The sequence below is a fragment of the Trachinotus anak genome, unplaced genomic scaffold (genome assembly GCF_046630095.1).
Source record: "Trachinotus anak isolate AG129_WGS33_773 ecotype Australia unplaced genomic scaffold, CSIRO_AGI_Tana_v1 ptg000021l, whole genome shotgun sequence".
NCBI classification, from domain to species: domain Eukaryota; kingdom Metazoa; phylum Chordata; class Actinopteri; order Carangiformes; family Carangidae; genus Trachinotus; species Trachinotus anak.
The window spans coordinates 6276765-6290408 of record NW_027273872.1 but is presented as its reverse complement, the minus strand read 5'-3'; the positions used below and the strand labels follow the sequence as shown (position 1 = coordinate 6290408).

General features: G+C 38.2%; 1 long non-coding RNA gene across 3 annotated transcripts in view; it reads left to right on the top strand.

Moving 5' to 3' along the window:
- Window positions 1-13644, top strand: part of LOC139606249 (uncharacterized) — a 91984-nt gene that overhangs the window by 31553 nt on the left and 46787 nt on the right. For all 3 annotated transcript variants that reach the window (XR_011684582.1, XR_011684580.1, XR_011684581.1), the window contains exon 2: window positions 1757-1883. This is a non-coding gene — a long non-coding RNA (uncharacterized lncRNA). The remainder of the gene's footprint in view (window positions 1-1756; window positions 1884-13644) is intronic.

Here is a 13644-nt window from a genome sequence, read left to right as displayed (position 1 = left end):
TCCCAGTTTAATTCCTGCCTAATGACATTGCTGCTAAGCGGACCCCTGCCTCTAGAGGTGTACTACAGGAAAAACCTCATTAACTTTTTTTTTTTTTTTTTTTTTTTTTGTGTAAGTCCCTCATTATTATTTTTTCCCAGAGAAAAGCCCACCCTTATCTGCTGAATGATTAGAAGTGCAATGAGGAAAATTTTTAGAACACATGTAACCCACACAAAGCCCAGCAGGGATGTACCCCAGAGAGATGCAAATGATCCTGTTTTTCTGTGCATAAGTGGCGAAAGAATGAGAGAAGGAGACGGGACTATAAATGGTGGTGGCATTTCATGTAAGAGTAACGACAGCCCTAAATACACATGGAGATCACAGTCCCTATAGGCCGTCTTTATCTCTGTGTGCTTGTGTGTGTACTTTGTTTTTGTTTTTCCCGTCTTGAGGTCAATAACTCAGCCATGACATAAATGATTTATGCTTGGTATCATCTGAAAATGTTGGCTTCAGCATGGTCCAAGTATTGATTGCTAGGTATTGACTGAAGACCAAGGTGTCAGATTCAATTGGGAAAACATGAGAGTGCTGTATTAATGCGGTTTTGTTGTTTGCTCATTAAGTGTACCCTCAATCCTCTCTGCGTCTGTTGTTTGCTGACAGGAGCGTGCAAGTGATGTGACTGTATGTGGTGTTTATTTAAAGGTGCATTTTCAGCTTGCAGAGATGCACAATTGAGATCGGTCTTACTAAAATCTTATTCTGTTACTCTGAATAATATTAAACATATTGGTTGGTTTCCGAGCTATTAGCTTTGTCTGAGAATAAAAGTGTCTTTTTTTTTTTTTTTTTTGGTATGATTTAACAACCCACCTCAAAATCTTGTCATTCAGTTTATTTCTCTTACTTGTCGTTTATGCATTTATCTTTTGTAATACCATTTTACCACCTCTTGGGTTTTATTGTCAGCTTGCCTCTGGTGTGAAAAGAAAAAAACACTGAAGTCTTTGGTCTTTAAGATGTTTTAAAGCCTTTCTAATAATAATTAGAATAATAATTTATCTCTCCTGTACAAATATGTATTTTAGCTCTCTTCTTTCTGGGCTTTACCATTCATATGTGTGAATAGATAAACTTCAAAACCAAGAAGTGGTATTTTTGTCTGAGGCTTACAAGCGTAATCCACATTCAGGGGTAAAAACGCTGTAAGCCAAATGTTATTCCAGCACCTAAATGCCAGGCTACACCCTGCTGAAATAAGTTCTTTTTCTGGAAAAACTGACAAATGTTCAAAACCCACAGTTCACCTGGCAAAAACACGCATTGTGTAATTGACTGAATATTGTTTTTATCCAAACACTGCTGCACAAACACCCTGTAGCCTCAGGGCTCACTGTTTGATGATTGACAGATACGGCTACTGTTGAGGAAAATGCAGTTATTTATTCAAATTTTATTTAAAGTAAAAGCTGCCAAAATTCCATCAACAAAATAGTTTTATTAAACAGTGAGTTTGCCTTTTTGTCAGTCATTGCCATGAGTTCATCTAAGATCTAGATAAACAATCAACTCTATTTGGTGGTGGTGTTTTCTAGATGCACTACATTTTTGAATGTTCATGCGTTGCCTGCATATATGTGTGTGTGTGTGTGTGAGAGTGTGTGTGTTCTTGTGTGTGAGTGTGTGTAAGTGAAACTTTCAAGTATCCCGATTCTGGTTTTCATTGACTGGGCTGTTCTAAGAAGACGTGCTTATCTCGAACCCTCAGGGCACCTGTGTTAATCCCCGGGAAAAGATGACATCAAATGGAAGCAGAGCAAGGGATTATGGGGGATGTTGTGGAGCATGATCAACTGCCACTGAGACCTGGATGGACAGGAAGGAAGCCTCTTCAGGTGAGAGCGAACAAACCCCAAAAATACTATGGAGTGGAATAACAAAAACACAACCAGCATATGAATTAACCATTACAAGACATGGGAAAGCTTCACAAGTGCCAAACCAACCAGACTACTGCATTAAATTTAATCACATCAACACAAGCAAGTTAAGGGTGGAGAGTAGTTTTCCCACTGCCGCCAGTCCCTGTAGTCTGTGCCTAATTCAGACAGTTCTAACTCCACTACCTCTGTTAAGTCCTGGAGAGTGCCAGGTATCATCTTCTTTAATGCAGTCCCTGTGAAACCAGGTTTTCTTATTTCACATCGAAGTGTAGTTTGGTGTGAACTGAGCTTTTCTGTCTGTTTACTGAGCTAAAGATGTTAGACTATAGCAGATAAAGTTAGCTCAAAGCTCACTCAAGTTTGATTTCTAGGGTCCGTACATTATTCCAATAGAATTTTGGATTTTGGAACTATTTACAGATGCACCAACTTTTTGGTGCATTATTTCCACTGGCAGTGTGATCCAGGCTGACACAGAGTGAGGAAAGATTTCTTTAAGGAAGACACCCTGTCTGATAGGAGCCAATAATCAAGTAAATAGCATCCATGCTCCCATTGTTTCATTTTTTGATCATTTCACTGCAACACACTTAAAGCTATGATTAGGATTTTTATATTAACAATGGATCGCATGACTGAATGTATGTGAAAATGGTGTTTCTACAGTTCCCCTCAACTCTGCAGAATGGATTGCCTTGATTTTACCGTCTGCAAATTCACTATTTCAGTCCGGCCTTTATGCGCTCATCAGCGTTGTAGTCTGCGTAAAAGCTCTAAAGACCGACAGTACACTACCTGTCCAGCACAACAGAACAGACAAAAAATGAATGATCTGCTAATGAACAAAGTGGAAAATGAAGCAGCTAAAAAGGCACATCTTTTACTCAGGAGTGGGTGGAGTCCAAAAGAGTTTGAATATTAGACTTCATTCATCATGTGGCCAGAATGGAGAAAAAAAAACAAGTGGAAAGGAGATTTTCCGCATTCAGCTAGATCTGTATTTTATGGTTGTCTTTATTATAGATATAGAGTTATAGAGTTATTATAGATGTGGAGTTTAATTTATTCAAATGACAATCATATGGAACAGAGCAGGGGGGTTCTCACATTTGAGAACCCCCCTGCTAAAACATCACATCTCGACATCAGTGACCTTCATAAGATGATTTCACATTGGTTGCATTACCTTTGCCAACAAAAATCAATGAATTACATTCATATTATTACACAAAAATACCAGAGAAATACTATTGGAAATTAATAGTAACAAGTAATCTTCATTATATTTAGCACACCCCAGTGTAGCACGATAATGAATCATGCTTGAACCCTCTCCTGTAACCTGAGCTCATCACCACAACTTAAACTTGGAAACCATTAATAATCCCCCATTGAAGCAGCTTTAATGAGGAGAAACACTTGTGTTGTTAAATATTTGTCTCATTCTTGTGTCTAATTACACATTAATGGGCCCATGCTGAGTTCATTTGTAGCAGTGTGAGCAAGCAGTAAATAATGGCTCTTTAGGGGCAGAGCCGCGCTGGAGACTCGCCTCATGTAGAAAGGGCCTCACCTATTGATCTCACCTTGAGTTATTCAGCTCGCACTGAGAAAAACTGGTGCATGTCAGCTCTCTGTTGGACTTTCTGATGAAGGTCTTTATTTATCAGTGTTTATGGTAATCAGGCTAATTCGAGTGCACAGCCGCACTTGGACTTCTACCAAAGAAACAGGAGGAGGAAACAGGCAAATTAAACAAAGTCATGTATTTTAAAATCCAGACAATAGGTCTGTGTCAGATAGAGTTTAAAAATAAGCCTGTGTTTGGTTTCAAGACAAAGACAACCCTCAGATGTTCATGTACTGATATCTATCATAAATCTTTGATCTTAGATGTGTTGCAGTACTCTTCTGCTCTGCAGTGTTGCAATTTACCATTGTTCTAATTCCACTTTCTCTTTTTTTTATGACTCATTTACTGTACATCTGCTTCAGTACTTGACTGCCTTTTGATTACTCTGACAAAGAGTTGTTAAAGTTGTTAGCCATCAGAGTCTTTGCCATGCCATTTATATCATCTTAGCTACTCCCTACACTAAACGAGGTCATTGTGGGCAGTGGTGAGCAGGACTGTTTTATTGTAATTTTGGATTTATATGTCTGCTTGTATGTATGTATGTATGTATGTATGTTTTGGTTTTTTTTGCATGATTATAGACGACTAGATTTATACCTTCACACCCTACTTCTATAAATCTCAAATCTCTGATGTTACGTGCATTTTAGTACACTTTCAACTATCTTTCAACTAACAAGTTCTCCAAATTAAGCTTAGATTTGGTTATTTTTGCTGACAGAAGCATATGTCACACATTGTTAGTTGAAAGACCATTAAAAGGTTGGAAATCCAACAATTCTTTCTTTTTTTTACAGCCTCAGACTATGATAAATAGTGTATTTATTTTAAAACAAAAACATGTTTTTCAAACACACTGGTGGGTTAAGCAACCTCTTTTAGAGCAACACGTGCAAGCAATTTCTGATCAAGTGGCATCATGACATTGATGACAATTAAAAAATCACCATTGCAAATTTAAAAACCATTTTATGATGTGAGGACTCTATGGTTAAGATTGCTGTGGTTTGGGCACAAAGATTATAGAAAGATCACGGTTTGGGTTAAAAATAAATAAATAGATAAACACATTAAGATTAGGAGACCTTTGACATAATGCCAAGGTTAAAAGAAAATAACATTGATGGTTGTCTGTAGGAAATAAGAAGCGAAAGCAAGAGGGGCGTTTAAGTATTTGCTGAAACAACCAATGCTGTTGTTTTTCTAGGGAGGACGTTCTCCTTTCAGCATTACGTGCTCCGATAACTAACTTCCTACATTACCGAGAATGCCTTTTTGCCAAAATATCTGCTCTTACAGTTCAGTGTCCATTTGTGTGACTGCAGCATTATTACATTTTTTTTGTGGTTATGCTTAGACAAACTGGGAAAAAAACAAGGTTAGTAGTATATGAACACCATTCAATTTAAGACACAGGGTTGGCACTGTTCATGTAGGGGTAAGAAGCAGTACCCAAAAAAGAAAAACTACTAATAGCGGTTTTGTAGTTGACAATATAGTGACAATTTCACTACTGGGAGCAGCAGAAAGTTCTGGCAATTCAAAGTCAAAGTAACTAGTAATTGTCAACTCATCAAAAATGACATGAACACTTCTATAGATATAGACTGAGCCCACCCCATGCCTACAATAGGTTAACATAAATATTAGGAATTATTTACAACCAGTAATCAGCTCAGGCCTGGTAAAGACAGCCATGAGTACAAGTCACTTAATTTATCACTTAAAGTCATTACACATAAAGTTTAATATCCCTCATAAATCATACCTCATTTCAGTGTCAAGAGTGACCCAATAATTTAGAAGATGATTCTTCAGCCAGGAATATCAGGTTCAGGCTGCTCTCACAGCAACCGGCTGAAGAGTCCTTTTACAAATAATGTCAGGGACTGTGCTGACATTACAGTCTGACCCTCAGATGAGAGGACCGTTTATGCTGTGAGGGTTAATAAACTATCACTGTAGCATATTAGAAGTGCACAATCCGTTCATGCAGGGAATGGATTGTGTATAATCACATTACCCACAGTTTGGATAATCAATTAGATGTTATTAATTGTCATGTATCAGGCAAAAATGCTAAATATCCTCTTGCGCCAGCTTATTAAATGTGAGTTTACTATGCTTTTGACTTTTTCATATTATTGTAAATTGCACATTGGCAGATAACACGAGAAATTTGTTTTAGAGCCCAACCAATGAATTGGCCACACTGATATATCAACCAATATTATGTTATTGCAGATATATCAGTTTTAGTGTGTATTTTAGGCAGTAACAAGAAATTCCTGCACAGCAATGCCAAAGATGTATATAAGGTCATTTAGAAACAGTGACAGCATTGCATACTTGGCACACCAGAAAGTTGATTTTCTAAATGTAAAATATCAACTCAATACATAGCCTACAGTAGCTTTGACATTGTCAAATATATTGTCTTTTGGGCTCACTGTGTGTGTGTTTGTCTGATTCTTTTGACAAAAATCAGTTCCTGCCTCAAAAATTCAGTACAGTAGTAGTGGAATTAATTTGAATGTGTCACCTTAGACATTGTGATGGGTCTTTTCATTGTTTTCTGACATTTAATTGCTTTAATGATAAATTGAAATACTGATTATTTGATTATTAAAAATCCAGTCTAGTGGTTTATATAGCAATTACACAGAAAATGCATCCTTTGTCTTAATTCCATACCACAGAGAAATTGGAGCATACCCCGGTCTGAAGTTGACCCAGCTACTGTGAAGTCTATTTTAAGTTTTGTTTTGTTTTGTTTTTTCAGTTTAACAGTCATTCATCATGACTTTAGACATTTTAATGTTAGGGCCATCAAATGAAGCTAACGCCTAAACATGTAATGTTTACTGACTGTAGTTATCAGCATTTTTGATGGGAGTAATTTGTTTCCAAGCACAACTACCTATTTACCACCAAATGATGAGATGTAGTATTAGTTACAATAATCTATTACTATTACAAAGCTAATGGATAAGTGTGCAATCATGATCAGAAAAGTGAAGCAGTTGGTTAGATAGCAGACAGATGAAGGTTTCAGAGGTCAAAGACAACACTTGGCTGCATCCCACTAATTATTTTCCAGAATGTTCATTAGCTTAGGAAGAGACTTGTGGGTACGGCTGTCCTCGCAACCTACTTTACAGTCTCTCACAGGAATAAGGCTCATCCAAAAACTGCAGAGTTTTGGCCTCTACCCAAGACTGCAACACAGCTGGAGAGCAGTGGGAGGCAGGGTGGGGGGAGACTGTGGCGGCATCTCTACTTGTGCCTGTGAGTTAGTGAGGTTTGCTGTTGTGTCACTGTTAATCACCAGCTCCTCTTTCAGTGTTTGAAGGGAAGGAGGGCAGCCCGAGCACCCCTCTAGGCCCCATAACGGAGCTGCACCACAGGGTCTGTCAGGTGTCTGCGGATACAAGTCCACAATCAAATTGATTTCCAAAGCCAGGAGACCAATATGTTTACCTCTTTAAGCACGCAACCAAGTGAAGGGCATAAACAAAATGAAAGGAATAAAAGAGTGGGTTGGATTATCATGTGTGCAGTGACCCTCCGGTAATGACACTCCCTGCCTCGCCACCTGTACCTTGCCAGTTTTCATATCCCGCCCCAATTGACGAAAGAGGAAGGTGGTTTGCTGATAAAATTCCTAGTGTTCCTGTAGCTGGATTTTCTCCAGGCACAATTATCTTCCCAAAGCAGTCATTCCACTCTCTGTTGGGTAGATGTGAATCGCCTCAGTAAGAGGGCTGCCATCCTTTTTCCGTTACTGCACCGGTTGTTGGTTGCTGATCTCCCTCATGGCCTCAGCTCCGGTCTGTCTGAAAATCAGCCTCAGGCTTAACTTGCATTATCAGTGTGGTTGATGCAATCTCTTTCTTTCAGACTGGCCCAAAAATGGCAGATGGATGAGTTCTGGGACCTGACTCTAAATTTTGAGGTTTGACTGAATTACACGGAATCACAACCTTTAACAGTTGATTTGAAAGGGGAAATGTTGTGAAAAATTGCCATGAATTTAGAAAGATGATACTGTAGTAAAAATATGTTTAAGGCTGAGTACATAGAAGCAAGATAACTACAGTGACAGCTGATTTTTTGGAAATCCTAAAGGTCTATATTTGACTTTAACTCACTGAACGAAGCTTTTGAGTTCTTACACCAAGAGTTAAAATGTGCCACATGCAAAAGAAAAAGGTTTTGCTTCAGTCATCATTTGTTAATTCTATGCAAGTCAGTGCCATATTAGATTTGGAAGATCAAAGTTTCTCTCTCTATCCAGTGTGGCAGTTATAAGGAGTCATAAGAGGAGTAACAATGTCTTTGAAGAGAAGTGCATATAAACAACAAGCATGTAATTATGTTAATTCAATCTTGTAATACGTTTTGATAATGTCTTTCTGAAGTACATGCAAATAAGTACAGCCACAAAGGCGAGAGAAAAACCTCTTTGAAATCAAAAGGTCTTAGAAGTTTGGTCTTAGATGTTAATCTGACTATAAGTAGCCATTTACACAGTACAAAGACAAAGCCTTCTGTCAGTGTTCGGTGGTAAATTTTCTATCTGCATGCGAAGGAAGAAATAATGATGCCATTATGTGGTGTAACCAAACAGTGGAACAGCTTGATATGTTGTAATATCCTCTCTGAGACCTCTGTTAAAAGCCATTTCCATAAAAGAAGCGGGGAGCTACACTTATTAAGGGAAGAGCAAGATTTCTCCTCTCAGAAAGACACTAGGGAGGTGTCTGTGCACCGTCATCTACGCAGCCACTCTGTGGTATCTATTTCCATGCTGAGGCTTGTGTCTGTTCGCCTGCAGAACGAAGGTATTACCACCCTTCGTTCAGCAAGCTCCTGCGCACATGACAGTTCATTTTCTGCATGATCTCCCAAAAGTCGATACGATCTTGTAAAGACAAATACCAGATAGCACTGGCTAACTGATGCAGTTTGGGGGGAACACCATTAATCATGCTCTCCTTGGGGGCTGGGGCGAGCTGTGGGTCTACCCAGCAAGTCTTCATGCATTAATAAAATCACCAGATGATCTATGAATGAATTCACAGCTGGCAGTGCCTTCATTACCCATGGTTCTGCAGGGTCTGTGAGCACAGGTCTGTAACAAACGAGCAGGGAAGTAACTGGAGAAATCCCTGTTGTTGGGATGATGTGTTTACTCAATTAAGAGGCTAGAGACAGGAATGTCATTCCAGGTCCACCACATTGTAGATACAGTATTTGATTGAATGGGGACACGCATTGCCATTGATGCAAAGCATTCAAAACTACATTGTGAACAATCTGCTGCCTGATAACTGTGAATGTGAATCAGTTCGTCTCTCAAGTGTGACCTTCAGTTGCCTCAGCTTCCCTTAATGTTTGCTTTCAACATAGCTGTTGCGCAACATGAGATAATTACTCAAAATTTCATGATGTCTCATTGCAGAAAAGCATCACAATACACGGAATTACCATAACGCGGTTCAGTGGGTGCATGGCATAACAAATGAACCACCAGTAAATGTGGGGTGCTCCAATCAGTGCTAGTGAGAGCTGGCGACAGTGTGTTGCAGGATGCGCTGGATTAAGTCTGATCTACGGCTGCTCTGCCTCACAATTTACAGGACTTTAGGGATCTGCTGTTTCAGAGGTGCCCATGCCATCCATGAGTCCATGCTGTGGAAGGTCAGAGCTGTTATAGTAGCCCACAGAGAACCAATAAGACAGTAACCGGGCTGGACACAGTGTTTTGGCTCATCAGGGTATACAGTAATACAGACTTTCATCTATGACAAAAATCTCATACAGTGAAAAATTTGTGTAATCACAGTGTTTAAAAGATAGAAATTCTGCATTCACACCTTTCTCACTCCTCAATGAAAAGCTATTTAAAGAAACCAGCAAGGCAAGTTTGTATGGGTGTGGGAGGATTATAGAGTGTCTGATATTAATTCTGGTTAGGTGCTTTTTAACCTATAGAGAATAATTATTATCGAGCCAAAACCTTAGATATAGATTTTAAAGAAACATCACCCTACCAATTCATAGTAGTGTTTTAAAAAGTAAGGAGAATTAAACACTGAGAGAAATGTACCGCATCTCTCTCAAGTTGTGTGTGTGTGTGTGTGTCATTACTCACTTTTCTCAATTTCTCATGAAGAGTAACAGAACTGTTGAAGTGTAGCTGGAGCATTCAAATGATTTCATCTGAAAAACCAGCCATCATGTGCAGCTGTGCAGCACTCACTCATAAAAGGTACCCAGCACTCTTCTGTCTGATGGCCATTGAAGCACTCATTCACCCCTGCAGTAAGAAAAGCCCTTTTTAATGCATGGAAATATTTAGTGAATGGTATTTTACCCTTGTTCCAAGATTGTGCCCTTGTTTCAGAAGTGCAATTAGCCAGATTAGTCAGAGGGCCATGAACAAATTTATCATATGTGGAATAAATATTTCATCTGAAGAGGACCAATTTGACAGGGTTACTAGTCCTGCTGGATAATTCTTTAATGCATTTCAAGAGAGACACTGAGGCAGCAAAATGACGTTTTAAATGTCAGCCAGTATTTGTGATGTTGCCATGAAGAATTCTGTCCGTTGGCAAAGCCTGCTGCACAGTGCTCTCAAAGCACTTGGTTGCAGTGGTGACTAAGATTGGTTGGTATCAGTCCAGGTGTATAAATAGAAATATTTTGAATTATGGTATGTTTAATTCTTCACATAGATTTAGTTCATTTATAACATCTGATCTCACTGAGTCATGTGTATTCACTTAAGTACAGTGAGCGGTTGTATAATTTAGATGGCTTGACATTTTGCTCTTTTTTTTTTTTATCTCCCAAAAATTGTGTCTCTATTACCACTAATAGGTTTTTCCAGAACTGTAATTGATGCATAGATTGTGTTCACTGGCATTTTTTTAGCCCACAAAGTGCTGTATTGTTAAGAACCACAGACGTCATCGAGTGGTGGTCTGGGTGGATGGAAAGCAAACAAAACACAGGACAATGACTCCGGAGACTGTGGTCTATGCCCCCGTCCTATGTGTGGTTAGGTTTCAGGTACATAAGCACTTATTTTAATGTTATGTGAAGAAAACATGGTTAAATGTAGAAAAAGAAAATATGCCCTGTCTCGTGTCACTATTGACATTTTCAAAATGTAACCAAGATATTTAAACAAATGCTTTGAGGTGCGTTAACACACCTGTAATGTCCTGTTTGCCATGAGCAGATATTGTAGGGAAAACAAATAAAATACTGTCAATAATAACATTAGTATTATTCAGCATGAACATTTCATGACTTTGCAGATAAGTTCAATCAAAACATTTTCAAATTCGTGTTGATAAAGTGGCTTTAAGTAGTACTGTATATACATCTATACTGCAGCAGTGTAGATACAAACCAGCCCTTTAGTTTTTATGTTCTGGCCCATACTCTCATTCAAGACCCACTTAAGTTGTTCAGCCACCTAATTCCATTTATTTTTAATGCATTTTCAACTGCTCAGTAATGAGAATACTACAGGGAAGAGTTTTGTCATTATAAAAACATCTTCTAAGCTTAAAAAGCCTTGTTCCAACAGCTAGTACTGATTCAAAAGGCATTGATTACTGTACGTGCTGGTTGAGGCTGTCAGTTATGTTTCATTTCTCGGTTGTTCATGGAGGTGGAAAAAAGATATAGATTACTTAAGGCATTGAAGTGTATGTATATCACTGCAAATATGTGAGGTCCTGTTGTGCTTGAAGCTGTGTCAGTACACAGAGGAGTGTTGGAAGATAAAAATAGACCAGCAGGTGTAAGGTGATTTTGCAGGGGAACTCAAGAAGCCGAGTTTGTTCTGCTACCGAAATTTGGCTGTGGCCAAGATAAAACATACTCAGTACAATAGACTCTGTTCATTGATCTGACTTCTCCTGTCATCTGTGCTTCTGCTGTTGACAATATTGGTAAAGCAGTTTCATGTACTCTGCTGCATACAGTTGTGATACAAATGAATACAATCCCAATCTCTTCCTGTCAGAGGGTCTGTCGCTTGGAGTCTCGACATCCTGACACAGTATCAGAGCTGAATGGCTTCCTTTGTATCTCCACTTATCGCAGTGTGTGAATTGAACATGGTAAATCAGTCTGCAATAGAAACTGAATGAATCTGTTTTCACACTGGAAGATAAGCATTATAGCATTAGATGGGAATGAAAGTTTTCATTTGGAAGTCTTTTAAATCTTACCAGCAGCTCTCCAATTCATGGCAAAGAGTTATGATATGATATATAATGAAGAGCTGATAAGACTTAAGCTCTCCTGCAAAACTCAGCTCACCCATACTGATATAGGACAGACGTAGGAAGAGGTAAACCTGAGAAATGGAGCACATATGGTAGAGGGCCACTGAACATACTGGAGTCAACAAGAGACAAAACAAATGTTTTCAAGCGTGATATACAAATGAAATATATAATTTAACACAGATGAATTTCTGATTTCCTCATACGACATTTGCATTTGCTCAAAGAGAACCTAATTTACTTTCAACATACAGGACTGAATAATAAATTCTGTGTTTCGTCTTTGCATGATGCATCATTGGCAACACAAGCTTTGATAAATAATTCATCAATTATTTTGAAAAACAGTAGCTTAGATGGCTTGATTTTTTTCCATTTCATTTCCATCACATTAATGATTTTCATTTATGTATGATCAGCTCTTTCTTTTACTTTGAGTAAAATGAAATGTTTTCAGCTGATTCTTGGTAGGTGGATAATACTCCACTCAACTTGGGAGCAGCTTGTGTATTGGGAGCAACAATTCATTTGAGTGCTCAGCAAACAAGATGTAGAGTCATCAGCAGAGTTGATAACAATGTCATTAGCATTGTTAGATCCCAGAATACAACAACATGGTTGTTGACACTGAGCAGGGAGTCACTTTACATAAACAAGAGACAAGTATGATGAACTTGATTTATCCTCAGGGGAGGTAGATAATTGCCGCTGCAAAGAACACAAATGAATAAAAATATTGAAGAATAAAGAGACAACATAATCATCATAATACTGAGTTTTCACTGGTAAGAACGAGTCCGGTGCTTCTTATTGGCTAAGTCACAAAGGACAACAAATTACACATTGCACACAGAGTACATCATTATGGGAAATTTCACTCTGCACTAAATGTCACATTTCTGAATGTATCTTATATACAGTGTGTACATGGAAGTGCACAAACGTGTATCATTATTTTAACAAAATGATAAGGTTGGAAAGTATATACTTGTGTATACTTCTGACGTACTCCTGCTTTTCGTCAGTTATGCTACTTTATACAGTACTTCCACTTGACTACATTTCAGATGGAAATATTGTACTTTTTACTTCACTACATTTGTTTGACAACTACATTGAAGATCAAGATTTTACAGACAAAACATGGGATCACTTAATAAACTGAACTAGTCAACATTATTTAAAATAATTTAAATTAGTTTCACCTCAGCTGGTTGAACTATTCAACCGCAGCTTTCAAAGTAAAGTGTCAGTAATAAAAGTCAGATAAACATAATACAACACTGAGAGGAATCATTCTGCCAGTTAAGGAGTAATTTTACTTTTGATACTTTGTTTGTTTTGCTCCTTATTGTTTTGTACTTTTACTTAGATAAAATAATAAATGCAGGATTTACAATGAGTATTTGTTATGGGTATTTTTATTAAAGATGGCCCTAAGGAGTTTTCTTTTGCACAAACAAATATTATGTTTACATTCACTGGTACTCACCAAATGCACTGTGTGTGTCTTTGATGTCTAACAAATGCGTTTCCTCCCTTAAAAAATTATTCGGATCTTTTGGTTTGTTTTCTTTCAAATTCATCCATCCATTATCTATACCACTTATTATCCATACAGAGTTGGAGGGGGGGGGCTGGAGCCAATCCCATCTGACATTTGGCGGGCCGGTTTATCATATAGAGACAAACAACCATTCACGCTCACATTCACACCTATAGGCAATTTACAATCTCCAATTAACCTAATGAGCATGTCTTTGGG